General features: G+C 53.9%; 1 long non-coding RNA gene across 3 annotated transcripts in view; it reads left to right on the top strand.

The window, feature by feature from the left end:
• Positions 1–23169, top strand: part of LOC123382411 — a 70999-nt gene extending 47830 nt beyond the window's left edge. Inside the window, exons 4-5 of one of the 3 annotated variants that reach the window (XR_006590728.1) lie at positions 3574–8662; positions 14573–14778. This is a non-coding gene — a long non-coding RNA (uncharacterized LOC123382411). Of the gene's footprint in view, positions 1–3573; positions 8663–10959; positions 11471–14572; positions 14779–21095 lie in introns of those variants that run through there. The other 2 variants (XR_006590726.1, XR_006590720.1) reach the window with 2 other exon arrangements.
• Positions 23170–25550: the final 2381 nt, after the last annotated feature.

Genomic DNA, 25550 nt, shown 5'->3' with positions numbered 1-25550 from the left:
CCCATGGGCTGAAACAGCCAGTCATGAGCAGAGCCGGCAGGATGCCCACAGCTTCAGCGGCCATGCCCCAGCCAATCGTCAGTGAAGGGAAGGGAACGCCCGGTGGATTTGGACCAATCAGAGCCCACCTTCTGAAGCACCCGCCCACTCAGCCTGGAAATGGATTGGCCGCTGCCTCTTCCTAGATCGTTGAGGGTCAGGCGCGTTCAAGGCCACGAGAAGACGTCAAGGGGCCACGGTGTGGAGGCCCACAGAGCAGGCACTTGGCCTGGGGTTCGTTTGGCTTTTTTATTTTCCCTGCCTGGATGGTTGATGGCTGGAGCAGGAATCTCAAACTCTCACCCTGACCCAGGCACAGGCTCAGGTGTGGCCGAGTCCCGCTCAGGGGTGGCTGGCCAGACACTGTGTCCAGGTGGATCCCCAGGGCACAGAGGAGCTGGAAAAGATGGGAGAGGAATTGGAGTGTGGTCCTCCATCGCATTAGCTCAGGTCTGGGACTCCCAGGCGGAGCCTTCCAGATAAATCCTTTCTTTCTCTGAAAGCACATCTTCCAATACTCTGCAGTCATTAAGCAGAATGAGGCGGGCCTAGATGCGCCCATTTGGGGCGGGTGTCCAAGCTATATAATTAACTGGAGAAAAAGCAAGGGTGGAACAGTGCGTCTGCAACGATCCCCCATTTGTGAAAGGCAAAGAGGATATTCGTGCAGATGCTGGAGTGTGAATGCAAAACACCAGAGCGGATGCACAGGGCAGGTCTTAGCCGGGCTATATTGAGGCCAAGGGAGGATCAGCACAGAGAGAGACTCAACTCAGCACGCTCTCCCTTTGACAGGCCCTGCATTCTTTTCATTTAATCAGGAGTGCGTCTTGCCTTTATGAGAAAAGAAATTCCACTCATTCTCCCACCCACTCATATTTTGTTGCTGTAGGGATGGGAAAGAAGGTAAAGAGGACTGGGTTTCCCCCAAAGCCGTCCCTGGACTGGGGGATTTAGGTGCAGGAAGTTTAATCTCCAAAGTGATTCCAAGAAACACAGGTTGAGGGGGGACGGGGCGTGAGGCAGGACAATGAAGGCAGCCAGAATAGGGGGTGTCATTGAGCAGGTTCCCAATGTGATAAGTGGGGTGCAGTTCTGCTGGGGACCTCCCGGGGCAGCAGAGAGCACACACTTCAGAGTCCTATCTGCAGAGGAGGAGGGAGCTGGGGTATTTATCCTCCAAAATTCTGTTTCTGGTTGATGACAGTCACTTCTGGGAGTGTCCCCTGCCAGCACTTCGGGCCTGCAGCCTCCCCCCACCCCCCTGCTTACTTGTATAAAAGCCTCAGGCAGAGAGACGCAGGGATGTCTGGGCCAAGGGGATGTAAAAATAGCACCAACCACACTTGCTTTACTGTAATAGAAAGCAAGAGTTTGGAGTGGATGGTTGGATTTTATGTCAACTTGGCTGGGCCACGGTGCCCAGATATTTGGTCAAATATTATTTGGGAAGTTTCTGAGAAAGTCCTCTCTTTGGGTGAGATTAACATTTAAATCAACGGGCTTTGAGGAAAGCAGATTACCCTCCATTTTGTGGGTGGGCCTTATCCAATCAGCGGAAGGCCTTAAGAGAACAAAGACTGATGTTCCCTGAGCAAGGAGTTCTGCCGGCAGACCGCCTTTGGACTCAAACTGCAGCACTTCCCTGGGTCTCCTGCCTTCTGGCCTATTCTGCAGATTTCGGGCGTGCCAGCCTCCACAACTGCAAAAGCCAATTTCCTAAAATAAAGTCTCTCTCGCTCCGTAGACATATGAGAAGTTTCCTTCGTGAGCGACTTGGTTTAAGTTTGAAACAAAGTAAAGTCGGTTTTGTAAATAAAGTAAAAAAGCGTGAAGGGGAGCACCTCTGCCATGGTGCCTGGCAACCCTGTGTGTATCCCCACGGCCACACTGGCAAAGGCTTGAACCGCAGCGAATCACATCTCTTCCGATTTGCGGTTGTCTTTTTTTTTTTTTTTTTTTTTTTGGAGTGTGGGATACAGGCCTCAGGGGGCTTCTTCTTTTATTCACATAAGTAGCTGTCAGAATTTAAAAGTGGTTTGTTGTGTTTTTACTGGGTCAGACTGTCAGGCTGCGTGCTTGGCAAGGTGGTTTGCAAAAGGCAGAGGCGAGTGACTGAGCTTCAAGGGACACTGGGGTGACAACCTGGGCTGCTTTGCCCTCACACCCTCTCCTCATCATCCTGACTTGCTTCTGTTGGGTGTGGGTCTAAATATTCTAGATCTAAGGGCACCTGGGTGTGGCTCGGTGCACGAAGCATCTGATTTTGGCTCCGGTGATGATCTCATGGCTCGTGAGTTTGAACCCCACATCCGGCTCTGCGCTGACAACGAGGAACCTGCTTGGGATTCTCTAGCTCCTGCTCTCTCTGCCCCTCCCCCCTCTCAAAAATAAACAAACATTCAAAAAAGAACAGTAAACAAATATTCGAGGCTCAGTCGTTTGAGCGTCCGACTTCGACTCTGGTCATGATCTTGTGGTTCGCGAGTTCGAGCCCCGCATCGGGCTCTGTGCTGACAGCTCGGAGCCTGGAACCTGCTTCGGATTCTGTGTCTCCCTCTCTCTCTGCCCCTCCCCCACTCGTGCCCTGTCTCTCCCAAAAATAAACATTAAAAAAATTAAAAAAAAAATAGATATAAGATGTTTCAACAGCACCTGCCACCCGTGTTAGGTTTTACTACTGTGCTAACACTTTCCCCTATTGGAGCTCGTCTCCTGGGGCCCCGGGCCAGGGACAGCTGGTTCCCTGATGGGGGCCTCCCCAGGCTGCCCACAACCTGCGGGACGCTCCCACCTCTCCCCTTCCCTGGCTCCCGGCTGCTCCTGTCCCAGCCTGGGTCCCAGCGTCATCTCCTCCCCTCTCCTTTGCCCCTCAGCCCCAGGGTGACCAGAACCCCTGCCTCGTGGGACAGCTTTCTAGCACTTTCCCCTTTTTAAGAGATTGACTGCAATTTCTCTAATAACATCACATTAGCTAGAAATTAATGTCCTCATTAAGACAGCAATTAGGCACATTAGCGCGGCAATAAAAGAGAAGCTTATGAAATAATTGCTGGTTCCAAAATGCCTTTAATTTAGTGTTTTATATTGCGCCGTGTTATTAATTTTTTCCCTCGGCAGAAGATAATAAGAGAAACATTTGAATTGTGGGAAGGTTTAAAATAAAAAAAATTTTTTTTAAAGGAAAGCGATGTTGATGCCTATAGACAGATGATCTTTCTCTTCCACGAAGCCCCCAGTGATTCTTGATCCCCTCGGATGATGGCGGGGATGGGGGGTCGGGCCGTGCCTGGGGACTCTTTTCGTGGATCTGGGACGCGCTCATCCATGGATGGGGAGATCACGAGGGAAAAGGCGGATGAGAAGTAAATTTGTGGAAGGTTCTTTTGCCCCCATCTGAAGCCCTGAGTCGACCTTAGCATCCCTAAGTGTGGCGCAGCTGGACAGGAGGTGGCTCCCGCGGGGAGCAGCAGAATTAGCTGGCACCGCTGAGTGTCCTTGCCCCAAATCCGGAATCTTCTTTGGCTGTCTTAGGTTGGACTGGCTCCAGAGGCAGCCCCTGAGAGCAAGTGGCCCCAGGAAGCACCAGGAGGGACAAGGGGAAGTGAGAGAAGGAAGGGAAGAAGACAATTTCGGGTAGTGGTAAGTGCCGTGAGTAACAACCATAAAAATTAGAGGAAGCAGCCGATGAGGGGCCGGAGGGTGGCACGCCTGTCTGAGATAGGGACGGCCTCTCAAAGGAGGGGACGCGTGAGCAGGGACATCATGAGGCGAGGGAGGGACCCACCCTGGGGAAAGACGGTTCCAGGCAGGGAAGCAGCAGGTGCAAAGGCCCGGAGGTGGGTGCAGGCTTGGAGAGTGGGAGAATCTGATGTAGCTGAATGGAAGGGGGGGGGGAGTGAGGGGGATGTGACTAGAGATCAAGAACGGAAGGAACGGGGAAGAGTTTGTAAGAAAGGGAAGGAGATGGTAACCGAATCCGGGCCCAATTCTTGCGTGAGGAAGGGCAAGATGTGCCTGATGCACCCGCGCTGACTTAGTCAGGCCTTGTGTCAGTTACCTGTAGCCCATTGTGCTGTGTGACAGACAACCCCCCAGTCCAGCGGCTTAGACAATCGGCCTTGATTATGGCTCACAGTCTACGCATCAACCGGACATTTCTTCTGGCTGGGCGCATTCAGGAGTCTTTGGTCAGCTGGGGGGCCGGAGGACACTCTTTATTCACCCAGGTTGGGCCCTGTCACATGTTTGGGGTTCGGCTGGCCGTAGGTTGGTCTAGGATGGCCTCGGCTGGGACGACAGGGCTCGCCTCGATGTGCCTCGGCCGGCTGGCCCGGGCTCCAGTCAGGTGACAGAGGCAGGGTAGGTGGTGAGGGCATCGACCTGAGTCCATGTGGCAGTCAATCTACGCCAGCTGCATTACGTCTCTGGGACTTTTGATTATCACCCCCGTCCCTCTCTGGTTCTCCCAAGATCCTACAGTCTTTGACTCCAGCTCCAGCCCCTCTAGAATTCTTCCCGCCCAAGTTTGTCCTCTTAAGGTCCCAAAGGAGCTGTAGCCTGTGTTGTTCACAACCTCAAATTTCTGGCGAGGCTCGCTTTCCTCCTCTGCTTTGGGGCATGACTGGAGCTGAAATTCATTATTGAAATAACTGACTCTCTTCATAGCGAACTGTGAGTTGGTGTCAGCCACAGCAGGGCAGAGGTTGGTCCATAGGGTGCCCCTGAGCAAAGGAGAAAGGGGCACTCACAGCATGGCTTGAGCACACGCTGTGCCCCCTTGTGCAGTGTCCAGCCTGCCCAACCATACCAGCCTGCCCTGATTATGGGAGTGGAGAGGAAGAGGGAAGAGAGAAAGAAGGGGAAAGGGATTCCACTGGGATCCAGGGCACCATTTAGCCTTAGCACTCTGGCCAAAGGAAGAACCTTCCTCAAATGGATGAGGGACCCAGTGGGGAGCCAGCCCAGCAAGCCAGGATGGGCACCCAGACAGGCAGCCTACTCTTCTAGTGGACCAAGGCTGGATCAGGCCCTGTGGGGGAGGAGGAAGAGAAGAAGGGAAAGGAAGAGGGTAGAAAGGTCCCAGTTGAACATACTCCCCACCCCCTTGCTGTATCCCCAGGAAATAAAGTGCAGCTGGGTTCTTGGTTGCCATAGTGACTGCCACACAAAGAATTTGGGGGGAAAAACACCCCGGGGGCATGAAGAAGCAATTTGCTCTCAGCTCTGGGAGGCAGGGGGTGGAGGGAGGACACAGGGATGGGGATCGGAATCTCCTGGGGAGAAAAAGTTAAGAGAGGCCTGCCAGGGTAGGTGGTGTCGGGGAGCCTGGAACCTTCCATGCCCCCCCCCACTTCTGCCAGTGATCCAAAAGAAGAATGGGTGGAGGGCCCCCCCAGCTCTGGTGTGGGTGCTTCCAAATCCCAGGCCCCCCTTCCGGGGACCAACTGGGCAGCTGTGAGCTCCCCAGTGTCCACAGGGGCAGGACCTCCATGTGGATTTTTTTTTTTTTTTTTTTTTTTTGAATTTCTAATTCCACCTCAGGACAAGGCACTATCTGGGGCAGTGCACAGGCCTGACACCCCTCAAATCCTTCCTCAAACTCAGGAAAGGGCCCGGCCTCACTGCCCAGCCCCTCCCCCCTCCTCCTTGGCTACACACGGAGAGGTCTACATATCCCGGGCTGTGGGGAGGAGGGTGGATTGGATTTAACCCCCCCCAGAGGGAACCTGCAGCCTGGTGTTCCTCCCTCCAGCTTCTCTAAACCTCCAAGAAAGCAGAGAAGGCACGGTGTGGTGGCAGCTGCATTTTTTTTTTAATCTGTTAATAAAACCGCAAGTGAATCAAATCCGCTCGAAGGGGAAGGGTGGGGGGGGGGGTGCAGTGCAGCGAGGCAGGGGCCATGGTGTTTGCAGAAGTTGGGAATTTAATAAGAAGGGAAAATAAAAATAGCCACTGTGCCGGAGACACAGAGAGAGGGTTGGGAGACGTAGGCGGGTGTGGGACTCCAGGCTGGGTGGAAAGCATGAAGAAGAAGAGACAGCCAGAGGGTCCCAGAGTCTGGAGAGGCAAGGGGGGTGGGCACAGCTAGGGGCAACAGGAAAGAGGGGACTTGGAGTACCCACCAAAACAGCCCGATTCCCTGGCAGGTTTTCCGCAGGGGTGAGCGGACCAGAGAGGTTAGGGATTGGCAGTCTGAAAGCCTAGGCGAGGAGGGGCAGCTCCTGGTTCCTTGGTCTTTGAGCTGGTCAGGATACGCATCACACTGTTAGGGCTGCCATGAACAGCTGTGCACGTGGCTCACTGCACAAGAATGCTAGAAAGAAGCCAGAGCAAGGGCTGATATCATCTCTTCCCCTCACCGCGCTCTTCCTCTGCCCCGAAGAAAGGGTGCCTTTTAAGGATCCACAATAAAGGTGCCAACACCCTAAATGTCCATCACCAGAGGAGTGGATGAACAAATGTGGTCCATCCATACACTGGGATATGATTCAGCCGTAAAAAGGAGGACCGATCTTGACACACGCTACAATGTGGAGGAAACTTGAAAGCGTTATACCCAGTGAAAGGAGCCAGACACGACAGAGCACACGTGACCCGATTCCATTTACGTGAAATGTCCAGAATAAGTAAATCCACAGAGACAGAAAGCAGACGGGTGGTGGCCAGGGGCTGGGAGGAAAGGGGAAGCTGGGGAGCGACTTAATGGGTGCCGGTTTCCTTTTGGGGTGACGGGGATGTTCTGGAACCAGGTAGAAGTGGTGGCCGCACAACGTGGTGAAGGTGCTAAATGTCCCTGAAGTGTATTCTTCAAAATGGTTGATTTTGTGTTAGGTGAATTTCACCTCAGGAAAGAAAGAAGGAATGAAGGAGGGGCAGAGAGGGGGAAGGAAGGAAGGAAGGAAGGAAGGAAGGAAGGAAGGAAGGAGAAGATCCACATAAAGACGACAGCAGGGTCCCTGCACAAGACTTATCACACCCCGTCTACCCCCAGAAAGCCCCGGAGTGCCCACAGCAGTCCAATTCCAGAGCAGCTTTGGAATGCATTCATTCATTCGTTCACCAAGAATTCACCGAGTGTTTATTTCATGCCAGGTGCTGTGCTGGGCGATGAAGGGGGTACACCCCTGCCCCAGGGCTGACACTCCAGTGAGGTGGTCAGACCGACCCAGCAAACGCAGCCTCCGGTACATTAGGTGGGGGTGCGTGCCCGCTCTAGAAACAACAAAACCGCGTGGGTGGGGCAGGCGGGGGCACTGTGCGCGCTTTTAACCGGGTGTCCTCACTGAGGAGGTGACATCTGAACAAAGCTCCGAAGCAGGCAAAGAGGAGTCACGTGGTTTGTGGAGGAAGAGCATTCCAGGCAGAGGGAACAGCCAGTGCAAAGCAGGGAGGCTTGTTATCTGCAATGAGTGAGGCTAAACGTGGGTTGTTGCGCAGGAGTTGAGGTTCTGCTAGAGCCTTCCCCCCGCCCCCACCCCAGTTCTGACTTGGATGAGGCACCAGCTGGACGAAGGCATAGGCATGATCCCCATCACCAACCCCCCAAGTCAGAAGTCTTGGATTTCTATCAAGAGTTGATGATCTCCGATGTTTACCAGAGGCAAGGCAAGGGTCACAGTAGTACGTCCTAGAAAGTACTTATTACGTGCTCCACACTATCACATTCACTGATGTAATCCCCAGCGGCATCGAAAATGGTATAATCTCTACTTTCCGGGTGGGGAAACTGAGGCACGGACCGATGAAGTGGCCCGGCCAAGTGAGCAAGAGGCAGCTGTGAGTTTGAACCCAGGATGGCTTTCTGCGGATCCAGACGAACAAGGATCTGGGAGTTTCTCTCGAGGCCGCACCTTGAAGGGTTCGGAGGCCTCCAGGCCTGTTTTTGAGTTGCCGCTGGGCCCGGGGCTCGCAGACGGTGGAGGGTCCCAGGTGAGGGGTGGCTGTCAGCATCGGCGGGTGATTGATGGTTTCATCGCTCGCCCCGTGACCCTGGCCCTTCTAGCCCACGCTGCGCGCTGAGGCAGGCGGTCCCTGGCGAGAAGCGGAGATGGGGTAATTTGGTTACCGTAAAGAGAACGAAAATTCCAGAGGGAGACAGAGAGAGCGATGCGCCGACCGGGGGCGAAATGGGAGCCGGTTAGTCTGGGCTCGGATGGGAGGGAGGAGGCAGATCCCCAGTCCTTTTGGGGGTCGGGGCCCTGACAGCTCTCCGCCCCTCTCCAGCCTCATCTGACTTCCTGTCTTGAGAATGGAGAGGGCAAATGCCATGCGTGAGAGGCCACAGGGCACAGCCAAGGCCTAAGAGGCGAGGGCAGCATGTGGCCTCTACCTGAACCATCTGAGGGGGACACAGGAGCGAGGCGGGGGCTGGTGGAGCAGGGGGCTGGAGAGGGCTGGGGGCTCCAGGTACCGCGGTCAGAAGCCTCGTGTCATCCTTGACTTGACTCCTTTCTCGCTCTCTCTCCACTCACATCCAAACCTGGGACTTCTGCCCACCTCCGCGGCCCCGCCGGGTCCAGCCCAGCGTCGCCCTCCTGCCCCTGCTGTCGCGTCCGGCCTGGTCCCAGGCTCCTGGTCTCGCCTTGCGGTCTCTTCCCCCCTCGGCCCCCAGGGGGCGCAGGTGAGCACCCGAGCCCGCTTGGGCTCCTCTTCCGCTCAGAAAGAACTAACGGCCACCTTGGCTTGCTTCAGGTGCGGGCAGAATTCAGTTCGTTGCGGTTGCAGGGGGGAGGTCCCCCTTTCCCCATGCAGTCCCTGGCTTGTGGCCTCTCCCACCGCCTTCAAAACCAGCCAGGAGAGACCTTCTGACACGGCCGTTCTCTGACCCCCTTTCTGCCTCACCCGTCTGCGTTTAAGGATTTGTGTTACGAGATTGGGCCCACCCCGTAGTCAGGGTGATCTCCCTGCCCAAAGAGCCTTAATGTAATCACATCTGCAAAGTCCCTTTTGCAATGTGAGGTAATACGTGCACAAATTCCAGGGATTCGGACGTGGACATCTTTGGGGGGGCCATGGTGTCTGCCAGCTTCCTCACTCAGAGCAAAACCCAAGTCCTCCCTGAGGCCACAAGGCCCTGCACACCCCCATCACCTCCCTGCCCTTGTCTCTGACTTTCTTCCCCTCCCGCTTCCTGGGACTTCTCACTATTCTCCAGACTCCCTGGGCACATTGCTGCCTCAGGGCCTTTGCATAGGCTGTTTCCTCTGCCTGGATTGTCTCCTCCCCGATATCTGCAAGCCTCCTCCCTCACCTCCTCCAGGTCTCCCCTCACAGGTCCCTTCCCCAGGAAGCCCTTCTCTGATACCCTCCCCACCCCCACCCCCTTACAACCACCACAAATCCGCATTACTGCTTTATTTACTTGCACTCACTGGGATGTACCAAGGATATTTACTCATTCGGCTGTCTCTTAGCTGGCTCTCTACTAGGGAGGTTCCTTGTTTCTGCTGTTCCCTGCTGACTCAATAAGTTTGTTAAATGGATGGAGGGCAGGCAGACGGGGCCCCAGGGCGAAGGAGGACCTGGGGGCCCAGTGGAAGGCAGAACGGGCAGGTAGAGAGAGGTCAGTGCGGGGGAGGGGGGGGGGACAAAACGACTTCCAAGGAACTTTGGAATCAAGACACTGTAAGGAAAATGAACCAGCACGGAGCCACCCTTAACTCCTGGGGTGGTTCCTCCTGCTCCTATAACGTGCTTTTACGGCGGGGTGGTGGCAGGGGTGTTAACTGGATAAACTCTTAGCTTCCTGACTTTTCTGCGCATCTCAGATCACAGATGCTCTAATGGTCACCTGAGGTCACAAGGCAGGCTGGGCACGATTCAGAACGAGAATGTCTAGATCCCAGCTCGGATGGTGCTTTAGACCTAAATATTCTCCTCCTTGTTCTGGGGGCCCGGGGTGGTGTGGGGCCCGCCCCTCCCTCCTTCCTTCCTAGCCCTTCCTGTCACACTTAAGGAAAACCAGAGCTGGACAACCGTTAAAGGGATAAAGATACATTTTGTGTTTTGCTTTTGTTTTTTAAACTGTTGCAATAGGGAAAATGATATCTGAGGGTAGAACCAGGCTCGGTTCTGATTTACAGCCAAGGAGCGGGGTGGGGGGCAGTGGATGGAAAATTACTAGGAGGAAACATCAGGAGTGAGGGGAGGTTCCAGCTCTACTGACTTAACTGGATTCTTGCTAAAACCGGATTCTATACGGAGGGACACAGAGAAGCCCAAGGTTGACGACCGGTCAACGCTCAGGATCTGAGCTCAGGGAGGGAAGGGGAGTGTAGGGGGGGGGGGTCACGTGGCGGTCCCCCAAGGGACATGTGCCACGTTCTCACCCCTGGAACCTCTGACTGTGACCTTATTTGGTAAAAAGAGTCTTTGCAGATAGGATTAAGCGATGAATCCTGGGGGGCCGAAGGAGCATGCGACTCTTGATCTCGGGGTTGTGAGTTCGAGCCCCACTTTGGGTGCAGAGATTACTTCAATAAACTTTTTTTTTTTTTTAAAAAGTTAAGAATCCTGGGATGAGATTCTCATCTGGGTGAGCCTAAATCCAGGGACAGGTATCCGTGTGAGGGACAGACATGAGAACAGAGACACCCCGGGAGAAGACTTTGCAAACAGGCAGAGATTAGAGCAAAGCAACCACAAGCCCAGGCGTGGGGGGCAGTGCCTGGGGTCACTGGAGCTGGAAGAAGCCAGGGAAGATTCTGCCCTGGACCTCCCAGAGGCGGCTGGCCTGGCCCACACGTGGATTTCCCACTCTGGCCTCCAGAACTGGCAGAGAAGAAATTCCTATTGTTGTAGCTGAAGTCTGTGGTCCTTTGTTACGACAGTCCCAGGACACCAGGAGCCAGAGGGTCCTGGTGGAGCTGGTTCTGCTGCCGAAGGAGCCCTCTCACCCAGCCCCTGCTTCTCCCTTAGGACCTGCTCTCTGCTCAGCCTTTCTCCCCGCTGAAACCGTCATATGCTTGCGGCCGGAGTCCCAGCACCTCCTCCAGGCAGCCCTCCTGGAAACACCCTGTATTTTGATCTACCAGAGCAGTCACCAGCCCCTTTCTTCTGCCTTCCACGGGTCACAAAAGTCCAGGGGACCCACAACAGATTCTCCAGAACATCCTGCCAATGTTCTTCCTTCCCTGGCTTGAAGTGAGGGGGGGCGCCCGGCTCTGACCCTTTTCTCCTGATGGGGAGAGCATGAAGCTCACAGCACAGCCTCCTCCGGAGAAATCCTCATAAAACCCTCTCCAAACCTGCCTTCTTCCCCAAGCCTTTCAGACTCCGCTCACGCTGAGTCTTGAAACCCATCGGGAGCCTTCGACTTTGGAAACGTTCACTGTGGTCTGGTACCTCTCACTGGACACTATATTTATTTATTTGGGGCCTGAATGAAAAAGTCCATTGTAGCATCCTGTTACTCTAGTAATATCCAGTTCCGGGGTGGGGTGGGGGGTGGGGGTTACTGATGTTTCCCTGCTCTCCACCTTCTGGGCACCTGATGGGAGGCACTTCCGGGCTCCCCTGGGGTTGGCTGGAGCCATGCGATGAGTGCTGGCCAATCAGCTGCAAGCAGACGTGATGACATCATTGCCAGGTTGGCGTATTTAATGGCTGAGGCAGGACCCTCTGCTCTCTTTCCTCTGCTGCAGTGACTAAGAACGTTCTAGATAGCTGCTGCCTCAACAGCCTGGATCCTGCTATGAGGATGACCCAAACAGAGGCCCCAGGTGGTTCCCAACGGTCATGTAACACGAGCAAGAAATAAACTTTGAAGCCACTGAGATGTTGGGGTTCCCACAGCATGACCTCCCGTCTCAGCTGGTGTATCAATAGTCTATGGCCGCTGTGGCAAATTACCACAAACTCGGTGGCTTAACACAACAAACATTTCTTCCCTTACCGTTCTGGAGGTCCGAAGCCTGAAGTCAGTTTCAGTGGGTTGAAACAGGTGTCAGCAGGACCCTGCTCCTTTGGGAGCCCTTTGGGAAGAGTCTGTTTTCTCGACTTTTCCAGCTGCCAGCGCTGCAGTGCTGTGTCCCTCGGCTCAGGGCCCCTTCCTCCATCTTCAAAGCCAGCAGTGTAACATCTGACCTCCTCCCTCTCCTTCCCTCTTATAAGGACACTTAGGATTGCATTTAGGGCCCTCCCAGATAATCCAGGATAATCTCCTATTTCAAGAGCCTTAACTTAATCCCATCTGTAAAATCTCTTTTGCCACCGAAGGTCGCATTCACAGGTTCCAGAGCCCGGGAACTAATATCTCTGGGGGGGAGGGAGGGGCGCCGTTATTCAGCCTGCAACAGTGGGTTCACCTAGAAGCCAGGTTGCAAGGGCAAATCATTTATTTGGGAAGTGACCCTAGGAGGGAGAGTGAGGGAAATGTCGGAGCCAAGAGCGAGCACACTGTTGAGGTTACTACTGTGGGCAAGTGAGGCTCAATCCCACAGGGGAATTCTGGGAGACACTGTAGAAAGGTGCCGTAAAGGATTAACCTCACCCAAAGAGAGGTCTAGTCTTTGTCCTTTGCTCCTGAGAGGTGGCCTGGAAGCCCTAGAATGTCTTGCTTGGTTAGAGTATCTTTGTTTACCTGGGACCTTGGGCCACACAGTCTACTCGATCAATATGATGTATACGGGGGAGCTTTGGTCACACTAGGTAGTAACAGTGTGATTTATGGTGGTTGGGGTGGGGGGTGGGGGCAGGCGTGGGTCACCCAGTGTCAGCCCGACCTCTGGAGGGCCTGGAGACTGAGGTCAGCCACACGGAGGGTCAGCCATGTCTATGTGACACGGACTCAACGAAGACTCTGGACACGAAGGCTGGGTGAGCATCCTGGGTTGGCAGTACACCGTGAGTGTCGTCACGCACGGTCACTGGGAGAAGTTAGCGCTGCTCGCACAACTCCACTGGGAGGGGCCGACTGGATGTTCACACCTGGCGTCTCCTGGGTCCTGCCCCACGCGAGTCCCTTCCCTTGGTTGATGTTAATCTGTACCCTTTCCCTGTAACAAACCATAACGTGTCGCGTATGAGAGCTATCAGTGAGTCCTCGGGGATTATCGAAACTGGGGTAGTCTTAGGGACTCCAGACTTGCTGTTGGTGTAGATGTGAGGGTGGTCTTGGGGACTTTTACACTTTGCAAGCACACGCCTCTGCGTTGTTCCACCAGAGGCGCGAGGGATCTGGGGTGTTTATCCTCCAGCCCTATCTCTCCCTTGCCAAGGCTGCTCCTGAGTGCCACAGGTGCCAGCAGTAATGGACGGCCAGGGTCATGGGGACGTGTGCAGGGAACCCACCGTGTTGCCTTCCTCAAGCCTGTGCTGACTGATACTCTGACATTTGCTGAGAGCTTTGGAGGCGCTACGCACTGTTCAAATGCATTCTTTGCTTACGGAGCCTCAAGGTATTCTATGGTGTATTTATACGCCCATCTTTGTGATGAAGAAACTGAGGCATGGAGAGGTTAAGTCACCCAAACAAGGCATATCGGTCTGCTGGGGCTGCCATAACAAAACACTAGAGACTGGGTGGGAGCCGGGCGGTTGTTAAATAACAGAAATTTGTTTCTCACGGTTTCTGGAGACTGGAAGTCCAAGATCAAGTTGTCAGCTGGTCTGGGTTCTGGTGACAATGAGCTTCCTGGTTTGAAGATGGCTACCTTCTCACTGAACCTCATGTGGCAGGAACAGAGAGAGAGAGAGAGAGAGAGAGAGAGAGAGAGAGAGAGAATGCATACCCTCTCCAGTCTCTTCTTTAAAGGACACTAACCCAGGGCGCCTGGGTGGCTCAGTCGGTTGAGCGTCCAACTTTGGTTCAGGTCATGATCTCGTGGTTTGTGAGTTCAAGCCCCATGTCGGGCTCTGTGCTGACAGCTGAGTCTGGAGCCTGCTTCAGATTCTGTGTCTCCCTCTCTGTCTCTGCCCCTCCCCAGCTTGTGCTCTCTCTCCGTCTCTCAAAAATGAATAAATGTAAAAAAGAATTTTTTTTAAGGACACTAATCCTACTGGATCATGGTCCGCGCCCCCCCCCCCATGACCTCATGTAAAGGCCCAATCTCCAAATACAGTCCCGCTGAGGATTGTGGCTTCAACATATGACCCTGGGAGGACACATTCGGTCCACGGCGCAGGCTCACAGCTATTCAGTGCTGGAGCTGAGATTTCAACACTGACTCCACAACCCGAGCTTTTGCCCACTGGTCCTTGCAGCCAGCCAGGAAGGGGACAGCCTGTGGAGGGGAAGGGAGAATGGATGAGGGAGGCCAGGTGGGAGCCATGGGAGGCCTGGGTTATCCCCAGGAAGCCTGGGCTTGGGGAGACCTGAATTTCAGCCTTCTTAGGGTGCTGAGAACACCTGAAGGTATAGTGGCTTGAGTGATTGCTTTAAAACCTAAGTTGGACCTGGTCACTTTCATGGTCAGAACTCTCCATCAGCTTCTCATCACTCGGAAAAAAATCTGGGCTCCTCCCCACAGTTTATAGCCCCTGTCACCTCCCTGCCCTCATCTCTTACCACTGTCACCCTCTTTCACTCCAGCCTCCTCGATGTTTCTCAGACACATCAAGCAAGTCCCAGCCGCAGGGCCTTTGCATATGCCTTTCCTCCCTCCAGGAAAAATCTGTGCCCCTGGCAGATGCACGGCTTGCTCTCTCTCTTCCTTCGGATTCCTGCTTCTGTCTCCCAATATCCCTTTTCTTGTCTTTTTTGGTAAGTAAATTATTTTTTATCGTGATAAAACACAACACCACCTAAAGTTTACTATTGTAATCATTTTATTTATTAGATTTTTTAAATGTTTTTTTTTTTTTTTATTTTTGAGAGAGAGACAGAGTGCGAGTCAGGGAGGGGCAGAGAGAGAGAGGGAGACACAGCATCCGAAGCAGGCTCCAGGCTCCGAGCTGTCAGCATACAGCCCATTGCAGGGCTCGAACCCACAAACCGCGAGATCATGACCTGAGCTGAGGTCAGACGCTTAACCGACAGAGCAACCCAGGTGCCCCTATTATAACCGTTTTAAAGTATACAACTCAGTGGCATTAAACATATTCACCATGTTGTGTATGTTAGAAATAAACCCATCAACCCAATCAAAGGAAGGATGTGAAGACTCAAATCACAGTGAAATGAGGCTTTAATCAATGTTCTTGCAAGCGCAGATGTCTGGTGGACAGGCTCACTCGGGGGAATCACAGCAGACAATTTATCCCCTGGCGTGTGGGTCCCTCCCTGGTTCCTCACTGGCTGAGGACTAGAGAGGTTCCAGCCTTCCCCAGGCGTCGCCTACGCCCATGTCAGGCAAAAAGTAGTCTGATTGGAACAAATGTCCATCCCCTGAGGTGACACGGAGACTTTCGGTCACTTCTCCCTTTGCTCTTGGGTGCATGCTCCTTGCAAAGCCCACGAAAATAAGCCCCCAACAATAAGCCCACGAAACAGAGCGGGGGTGGGGCGGGGGGTGGGGGGGGGTTGGGGGGGGCGGGGGTGGGGAGAAGAACCAGGAAGTGAAGCGTCTAAGTATTTGAGACTCCATGGGTTGGGGTGGAGTGGGGGGTTCGTACATATTTGCAGTAGGTTGTAAACCTGTTGTTAATGAGACAGCGCAGCTTTTATTTGGCATTTCTGAAAATGAATCATCTCTCTTCTCAAAGCGTAACCATCACTCCTCATTCTCCCCTCCATTCTCCTTGTCTTTTGTATTAATAAAGAACCTCCTATTTAAAAAAAATTTTTTTTAAGTTTATTTATTTAGAGAGAGAGGGTGCAAGTGGGGGAGGGGCGGAGAGAGAGAATCCCAAGCAGGCTCTGCACTGTCAGCACAGAGCCCGATGTGGGGCTTGAACTCATGAACCACAAGATTATGACCTGAGCCAAAATCGAGAGTCAGATGTTTAGCTGACTGAGCCCCCCAGGCACCCCAAAGCACCTCCATTTTTAACCTGGGCACATGGCCACCCAGGAAAACGACTTCATTTGCCAGCCTTCCTTGAAGCTATACCATGTGACTTTGTCTGGCCAACGTCAGCCACCTATGCACCTTCTGGGCTCTGCCCTTGAAGGGAAGGAGTGGAGTCCCTCCCACTGGCTGGAAAGAGGACATGTTGGGGAGTCATCCTGGCCCCCCCTAGAGGTGGCAGATCAGAAGCCAGAAAGAGCCCACGTCCTCACTACAATATAGCCAATCACCCCAGCCCCGGACCATTGACAGCCAGACTATTAAGTAAGTCGTAAATGAAGTTATCTCTGGGGATGCCTGGCTCACTCAGTTGGAAGAGCACGCAACTCTTGATCTCGTGGTCGTGAGTTCAAGCCCCACGGTGGGCACTTTAAAGAAAGGCACTTTAAAAAAGTTACCTCTTGTTTGAGCCGCCGTAATCTTGGATTTCTGTTCCAGCAGCCCAAATGCTATTGTAACTAACAATTCGGTCATAGAATCTAAAATATCTGACATTATCTTAGCAGGTGGGCAGCTGGTAAAGACTCCCATCTGACAGGCTGGGAAGCCGGTGGCCCTTGTCACGCAGGGACAAAACATCTAGGTGGCCAGCTGCTATAAACCGAATGTGTGTCTTCCTCCAAATTCAGATGTTGGAACTGAATCCCCAGGATGGGGGCAACTGGAGGCGGGGCCTTTGGGGTGATTAAGTTATGAGGATGGGGTCCTCATGAATGGGAGCATTGGCCTTCTAAGAGACCCCAGAGAGCTCCCTTGCCCCACCCACCATATGAGGATGCACTGAGGAGACAGCCATCCGTGAGCCAGGAAGCAGGTCCCCACCAAATACCAAATCTGCCAGCACCTTGACCTTGGACTTCTGGATTCCAGAACCTAGATATACATGTCTTTTGTTTATAAGCCACCCAGTCTATTGTAATCTAACAGCCCCAATGGACGGAGACGCCTGGCCTCTGTGAGATCCTTGAAGACAGCCTGTGACTCTAGGGAGAGTGGTTGGCTTTGCAGAGCACAGGGCAGGCAGCTATGGCCGGCACGTGAGTCAGAAGTGACCTGTGTTCCAGGGGCGCCTGGGGGGCTCAGTCAGTTAAGCGTCCGACTCTCGGTTTCAGCTCAGGTCATGATCTCGTGGCTTTGTGGCTTCCAGCCCCACATTGGGCCCTGAGTGTGGGGCCTGCTTGGGATTCTCTCTCTCTCTCTCTCTCTCTCTCTCTCTCTGCCCCTCCCCACTTGCGCCGTCTCTGTCTCTCTCAAAACAAATAGATAAACTTAAAAAAATAACTTCTAAAAATAAAAACTAAAAAAAAAAAAAATGACCCGTGTTCTTTAAGCCGTGGTATTTCCCTCGCTATCTGCACCCTTTCGGTTCCTGGCTTCGATGGCAAGGGTCCGATGTCAAACTCGGGTAGTGGTGGAGACCGCATGTTCCAAATAGCAACCATTGGGACAGTGACGGGGGCGGGGAACCTGCATTTGGGGGCCTTGTGGCGACACAGCCTCGCATTTGCCTTAACTGATACCCACAGAAGAAGAAGGCTTCCTTCGGCAACCGCGACGGGGATTCAACGCACATAAAAAGCCAGCAGCCTGTGCCCGGCGCGCCAAGGTGCTCAATAAACGTTCACTGTGTTCCCAACCACCGCCGCCTCTGGTTTGGGGAAGGAGACGCCCCTTCCCAAAGTGCCGGGGAAGCTCCCTTGGTATCTCTTTGTGGCCGGACGAGAAGCCTGGGTCCCAGACTGGTTTCCTCCAGCAACCACAGCTCCCGTCTGGCAGACCCTCTCCCACACGTTGTTCCCCCTCTGGTCCCGGTCACTCCGTTCCCCCCCCAAGCCCCTTCCTGCCTACTCAGTTCCCTTCGGCCTGCCCACCTGGCTTCCTTAAGTGCTTGTCCGCTAACCCCCAAAGCACACAGCCAGCAGCTGGCTGCACGGGGCCGGGTTTCCTGCAAAACTTTATACGATCCTCCTCTGACTACTAAGTGGTTAAAAATATCCACTCCGCCCAGGCAATTTTGCTAAGCTGGTGTCAGGGGGAGAAAGGGAGACGAGGGAGAGCTCACAAATGAAGCAAATTGCTGAAAATCGGATTTTTACTGTCTTATCTAGGAGCCACATGAGAGGAGAGGAGATTGCAATTTCTGCCGGAACTTTCTCACATCCCCGCGTCTGGGGCAAGAAAGTGGCGGAGAGCTGGGGAGGAGCAGGATGGAGGAGCCTGGGAGAGAGAACACAGGAGGAAAGACAGAGGCTGAAGAGGGAAGGAGCAGGTGGGGGAGTGAGCAGGAGGCAAGGACAAGAGTCACACGAAAAACGAGGGGTGGCAGCCGAGAAAGGCTGGAGGGGCCCCAGGGGGTCTGGATGCCAGACCTCAGCCAGGGCTCCTGCAGGGGCTGTACCTCTTCCGGAGCCCCTTCACCCACCCACAGAGTCCGACTGTAATTGTCCAGCAAGGGCGGCTGGGTGGCTCGGTCGGTTAAGCGACTGACTCTCGGTTTCTGCTCAGGTCCCGATCTCACGGCTCATGGGATCAAGCCCCGCCTTGGGCTCTGTGCTGACAGTGCGGAGCTGCTTGGGATCCTCTCTCTCCACCGCCTCCCCCCACCCTGTTCCTCCCCTGCTCACTCTCTCAAGAATAAATAAATAAATTTTTTAAAATAATAAAAAGAAAAAAGAAATGAAATCTATTGATTAAAAAAAGAAAACAGTTGCTTTTGGGGGCTGGGTCATGCTCCAGTCTACAGGTTTTCTCTGACGAACAGACCATTGATTGCTTGAGGTGCCCCGGGTGTGCCAGGCATTGAGCTTCCAGCCCCTATGGCTGGCGGCCGTGAACCTCACACGTCCGGCAGACGAGGGAACCAGCCGGGCCTGCTCCCCCTGTCAACCTTGAGAGTCTATCCCTAGGATCTGGGGCTCCCTTTGCCAAGAACCATCTTGGTCTCCCCTGGGTTCGGAAGCAAACCGGGCTGCCTCGGGTTCACCTTCTGTAAGTGGGGATATAATATGTAATCGTTACCGCAGCCTCGGTTATGCTGCACGACAAGCGAGCCCAGATTGCTGAGCTGGAAGAGGCCATGTCTCCGGGTTCCGGACAAGCTGCTTGTCAGCAGGCTGGGAGGTGGAACTCTCAAAAGACACTCAGTTATGATTCCAGGGCTGCAGAAGGTCAGCACGGCAGGGATGGGTCTTTCTGGGTCCCCGTCACAGAGGCCGGCCACGCACAGATGCCGACGCTTCTGCAAACACGGCTGCCGGCCGCCTGCCCCCTGCCCCCTGCCCGGAGCCAAACACTTTTCCGTCCTTCTCCCTGCCCCACATTCCTTCAGAGCTGGAGGTTAATAAACTCATCACTGATGAGCAGGGAACGCGTCTGCAGAGGTTTTAATTACAGCAGAAAATTGGCCCAATTGGTATTTAATGTAGAGTAAGTGTCGAGTTAACCGGTCAGGGCAGGACGAGCTGAGGTTTGTGTGAAGGTGTCCTGAGCCCCGCCTGGCCACGTTTTCCCGGGGAGGCTCCGAGGGCAGGGGACGCTGTAGTGCTGGCTCTCTGGGGGCTGCAGCCGGACCTCAGGGACCCCGGGAGAGCAAAGGAAGCCGCGTGGGGTGAAGAGGTGAGAAGACATTTCTGAAAGCTCAGCTGGGGGCTCGGCCGTCTGGCCTCAGGGCTTTTCTCCTTTGCAATGTTTGACCTCCATCTATTCCAGGCGGCCTCGCAGGGCGCGCTGGGAGGAGCTGCGGAATGGGGTGCAGATCCGCTAGGACTCGGGGAATTTGTCCCCGGAGGGGGACAAGGAGGAGCTGCAGAAGATAGACTTTCTAAGTGAGGAGGGGGAGGGGAGAAAGCCCCCTCTCTGCCCTCCCCCCCCCAGCCTCCCGGGTATGGCGCAGGGGAGCTGAGGAGGGAACCTTCTAGGAGAGTCCGTGTTCAAGGGAGAGGAAAAACAAAAAGCCCCAAACAATCAGAGGCCACAGAAGCCAACCCCACCCAGAATCCACTACAGTTTATGAATTTTCCATACTTTCCAGGCCCCCCAGGGTGACTGTGTCCCATCCAGAAAGACCGTTTAGAAATAAAACGCACAGATTCTGGGGACGCCTGGGCGGCTCAGTCGGTTAAGCCTCTGGCTCTTGATTTCAGCTCAGGTTGTGATCTCATGGTTCATGGGATCAAGCCCTTGTCCGGCTCTGTGCTGGAGGCATGGAGCCTGTTTGGGATTCTCTCTCTCCGTCTCTCTCTCTCTCTGCCCCTCCCCAAGTCATTCTCTCTCAAAATGAATAAATAAACATTTTTTTATTTTAAGAAAAAAAATTTTTAATGTTTATTTATTTCTGAGACAGAGAGAGACAGAGCATGAGTGGGGAGGGGCAGAGAGAGAGGGAGACACAGAATCGGAAGCAGGCTCCAGGCTCTGAGCCGTCAGCCCAGAGCCCGACGTGGGGGCTTGAACTCACGGACCACGAGATCATGACCTGAGCCGAAGTTGATCACTCAACTGACTGAGCCACCCAGACACCCCTGGACTGCCCAGCTTCTAACTCTGACTGTCACTTACTAGCTGGGTGACTTAAGGCAAGTGACTTAACCTTGTCTGTGTCTCAATTTCCTCAACTATAAAAGGTGGGGGAGGGGGGGATGTAATTTCTGATGGTTAGGCTAGGCTGCAGAAAAAGAGAAATGCAGCATCTCAGTGACTGAAAATCACAGGTTTATTTTTCACTCATGCTTCATGTCCATTTGGGGCCATTGCGGGGAGGGTCTGCTTATCAGAGTCACTGGCGGAGCAGTCACACTCTGGAACATTCTGGAACATTGCTTGCTGTCACGTCAGAAGGAAATAAGGGCCTTGGAAAGTCGCGCACAGGCGATGAAAAGCTCTAGTTGGGAATGCCAGGTGTCAGCTCCACTCACAACTCATTGGTTGGAAGTAGTCACATGACCCCCCCCCCCAGGTGGGCAGGAAGCACAATTCTTGGCCAGCACCACTGATGGCCTCCAGCTCGCAGGTTGTCGTAAAGTTAAGTGCTGTCATGAATGTGAGGTGCTCAGGACAGTGCCTGGCATTCGCTGAGCGCCCTTTTTTTTTGTGTGTGTGTTTTCTCAGGAAAGGAGACCTCACCCAGGGACTTAGTGCCTCTCTGATGCTGGTTGAGCCGGGCCAAGATGGACCAGTCGCTGGAAGCCTGGAAGATGTGCTCCAGGTACGGTCCAGATGTGTCCCAGGTGTGCCACCCGGATGGGCACGGGTAAACCTCCACGGGTAGGAGCCTGCTGTCACCCCCTCGTCGATCTTCACGTACCTGTTGGTCGGTCGATAGCCTTTTCTCTTGGCCGGGAGGGGCCCTTGCTCCGAGCCGTTTCATTGACTCGGTTCTTGACCCAAAACAGAGGAGGTGACAAGGAACGGGAGGAAACAAGGCCCCGAGAGGCAAAGTCGCTTGCTCAGGGTCTCCCAGCAAAAAGTGGATTCAAACCCAGACTGCTCCGTCTTCAGAGTTTTAACAAGCGCCACCGAGCTGCGTGTCTGAGGCCACCTCTGCGCCCCGCCCACTCCACTAGTCCCCCCACATGCCCCACAGCCTCCGTTGACCTTCCCTCCGGACCAGGCAGCTCCACAGAACCGCTGGGCTCCCCACCCCCCCTCAGAGCCCACTTCAAGGGTGGGAACTGAGGCCTCCCAGGCTCCCAGGGAGCCCCCTGAACGACTGGCAGTGGCCGGAAAAGCACCGGTGACCCCAGGTAAGGCCAGGAGCCCCCGCAGACGCTAATCACCCCAGCAGAGCCCAGCCAGGCGGCCTCTCCCTGCAGCTTTGGCTTCTGCAAGAAGACAGAGCAGCAAAGCAGTGCCCTTCACCAGCTCCCAAATCCTCCTCCAGCCCCCTCCCTCCCCCGCCATGGGGACAGTGGGGCGCCACGGCTGGCTGTCTGGGAGAGGCCACTGACCCGGGTTCCACAGCCCCAACGGTGGATTCCCAGACCCGGGGTGGGGGGACAGTGGGTGTCCTGGTCCCCTGGCTGGCAGAGGGATGAAGTGCCAGCCTGCCCTCCCCCCATCTGGGGGACGTCCCCTATGTACACACCGCGCTGTCCATCTTCTGTTATGAGGGGCAGAGATGTCCCCCTAAGCGCTCTGGCTTCCCAGGCCTCATTCGCTGCGAGCTAAGCCCTGCCTGGGGCCTCCCGGCCCAGCGGGGGCAGGAAAGGAGTAAAGAAGGATTTAGAGCCCCGCCCGCCTGCTGAGAGATTAGATGAGATCAATATACAGAGGGCCGGGTGAGATCCCGCAGAGGGGCTCCTTAAGACCCGTGACCCTGAGAGGTAATTAACGTGCTTGCTGGGGGAGGCCAGACCTCGCCGCACCTCGACCGGATTTGGCAGCCCCCATGAAGCGGAGGCTGGGGTCCTGGCTCCCTCCTACTCCTCCACACCAGCCCTGCAGGTTCAGAGAATCTGGGTCCTCCCTCCGGCTACTTTCTGGGGGCTGGGGGGGGGGGGCGCTGGCTGGATCATCATCATAATCTCTATCACTTACTGAGTGCTTGCTTTGTGCCCCGAGCTGCCTACAGCTTTATAGAGCTCCCTGATTTCACCACGATTCTAGAAGACAGGTTGCTCTCATGAGGTCTGTTCTGCAGATGGACGCACTGAGGCATAGGGAGACGAGGGGGTTGTCCAAGGTCACACCACAAGGAATCATGAATCTGGGATTCAAATCCAGGCATTCAGGGGCCAGAGCTCGGGCCCCTAAACTTTTGGACTACAGTTTCCTCCCCTCCGCCACCCCAAATTGCCTTTAACCGTTGATAAAGCAACATTAATAACACCAACGTATTGTCCCCCAGTCCTTGTTCCAACACCTTTAACCACCCGGAGCCTCCAAATGCAAGGGGAGACTCTGTGACCCGAAGCACATAGCACAAAGTCCGGGCATCAGTGAAAGCATGTGAACCCAGAAGGTCCATATGCTCCGGAAAGAAGGGCATCCCATTAATCTTGTCTTGAGAAGCATAACGCCTGGCATGTAGTGGGTGGTCAATGTATTTTTGTGGAATTGAATCGAACTGACGGTTATGGATCTTTTTTTTTTTTTCAACGTTTTTATTTATTTTTGGGACAGAGAGAGACAGAGCATGAACGGGGGAGGGGCAGAGAGAGAGGGAGACACAGAATCGGAAACAGGCTCCAGGCTCCGAGCCATCAGCCCAGAGCCCGACGCGGGGCTCGAACTCACGGACCGCGAGATCGTGACCTGGCTGAAGTCGGACGCTTAACCGACTGCGCCACCCAGGCGCCCCATATGGCTCTTTTTTAAAAATTAGTTATCTATTTATTTATTTCGAGAGAGAAATACAGAGAGCAAGCAGGGGAGGGGCAGACAGAGAATCCCAAGCAGGCTCCGGGCACGGAGCCTGACTGGGGGCTCGATCTCACAGTGCGTGAGATCACGACCTGAGCCAAAATCAAGGGTCAGACGCTTAACCGACTGAGCCGCCCAGGTGCCCCATGGTTATGGCCTTGGCTTATCGTGTCTTCGTTGACACAATGACAAGATTGATTATGTTAAATGGGTCCAGGGAGTGACTCAAGGCGGCCACAGCAACTAGTCCTGAAGGCAGGGAATGGGAAGAAATCTTGCCTCATCCACCTACTAGCTGTGCCTCCATTCCTGCTTCTGTGAAATGGGTTATTGTGAGGGTTACAGAAAATTATGTCTATCAAGTGTCTAACATGGTGCTTTGCACCTAGTACTAGACAAACGTGAACTTCAATTTTTTAGGGCGCTGGCTGAAAAACTATATAAAAAAAAAAAACCCAACCTAAGACCTCAAAAAACAAAACAAAACAAAACAAAATCCTGGCAGCCTAGCAGCAACCTTGTGAGGTTCTAGGACTGTTGAAACAAGGGCAGAACTTGTTTGACCACAAAAGGCAGGGCTGGGATCCTGTTATATCTAGAACGCCTGAATGGGGATTTGGAGAACTACCTGTGACACTGATATATGTAGAAAGTGCTGGTATGTGTCAGTCCTGGGCATTTGCACCTCCCAGCAAGCCCACGAAGTGGGTGCTACCATTACTCCATTTACAGATGAGGAAACGGAAGCTCAGCGAGGTTAAGAAACTTGACCAAGATCACACAGCATGTTGTGGCCAGGCTGGGACTCAGGCCCGGCTCTGTCTGACCCCAAAGCCCTGCCCCAAGAAAGCCTGGTAGACTAAACACCTAGAGATCAACAGTGATTTCCTCAAGGCTGGGAATGTGCAAGAACGCTGTTGTCTTTCCGTGTGCTCTGACTGCGTTTCCTGCCTGTGATAGTTACCACAATAATAAAGCTAAATCTTTTTATGCTTTAAATTTTTTTTTTTATGTTTATTTATTTTTGAGAAAGAGAGAGAGAGAGAGAGACAGAGCACGAGCAGGAGAGGGGCAGAGAGAGAGGAAGACACAGAGTCTGAAACAGGCCTCAGGCTCTGAGCTGTCAGCATGGAGCCTGATGCGGGGCCCGAACTCATGAACCGTGAGATCATGACCCGAGCTGAAATCGGATGCTTAACCAACTGAGTTACCCAGGTGCCCCAAAGCTAAATATTTTTAAATTCTTTCTAAATATAACCCTTTGAAGGGGAAAAAATAGCTACAGACAGAGGAGGAGGGAGGCAAACCACAAGAGACTCTTAAACACAGAAAAAAAGCTGAGGGGGGGTGGGGGTGGGGGAGAGGGGAAAACGGGTGATGGGCATTGACGAGGGCACTTGTTGGGATGAGCACTGGGTGTTGTATGGAAGCCAATTTGACAATAAATTACATTGGAAAAGAGAGAGAGAGAGAGAGAGAGAGCACAATGCGTGAGCCCGGGAGGGGCAGAGAGAGAGGGAGAGAGATCAATCAATCAATCAAACCCTTTAGGTAAGAGGAAAAACTCAAAAGCAAAAGCCCTTTGCGGTTAGGGTCCCCCTGAGAAACAGACTCTGTTATGTGGGTGACTCGAGGTCCGTTATAGAAATGGGCTTCAGGGGCTGGGTCACAGAAGAGCGGAGCGCTGTTGCACGTGACCCTAGGGTCCTGGGAGGTTGGGGAGCTGTTACCACCCCCAGGAGCTGTGGTCCTGGTCAGGTGAGTAACCAGCTCACAGCTGACCCCTCTGCCCTCCCTCCTTCCATCTCCTACCAGCGCCCCCTGTTGGCGAGATCCGGGGAAGCCGGAGGACCAGGGAGCCCCATCGGGCTCCCAGCACCCTGAGCCCGGTGGTGGAGGGTGAAGGGTCAATCTTGAAGGCCACAGGGGACTAGCTTATCCTGCCCTCTTTAACTTAGAATTCAGAACCAGCTCTTGTACCGGTGGGAACAACTTTTGGAGAAATATTTGTTCTCCTGCACAAGATGGTACAGACAAGGACTTTGGCGAGAACAAAAAGTCAGTAACAACCTCAGATAAAGCCAGGGGGAATGATGAATTATTAAGCGAATTATGGTCCCGACTATGGAGAACGAGACCCAAAAAACGTGGTGCAAACAGCACCCAAATCTTCCGTGACCGTAGTGCGTTGAGTCGTGTCCC

The sequence above is a fragment of the Felis catus genome, chromosome A2, assembly GCF_018350175.1.
Source record: "Felis catus isolate Fca126 chromosome A2, F.catus_Fca126_mat1.0, whole genome shotgun sequence".
Lineage (NCBI taxonomy): Eukaryota > Metazoa > Chordata > Mammalia > Carnivora > Felidae > Felis > Felis catus.
Note: the sequence above shows the minus strand (reverse complement) of the source record. Positions and strands in the feature narration are given on the sequence as shown.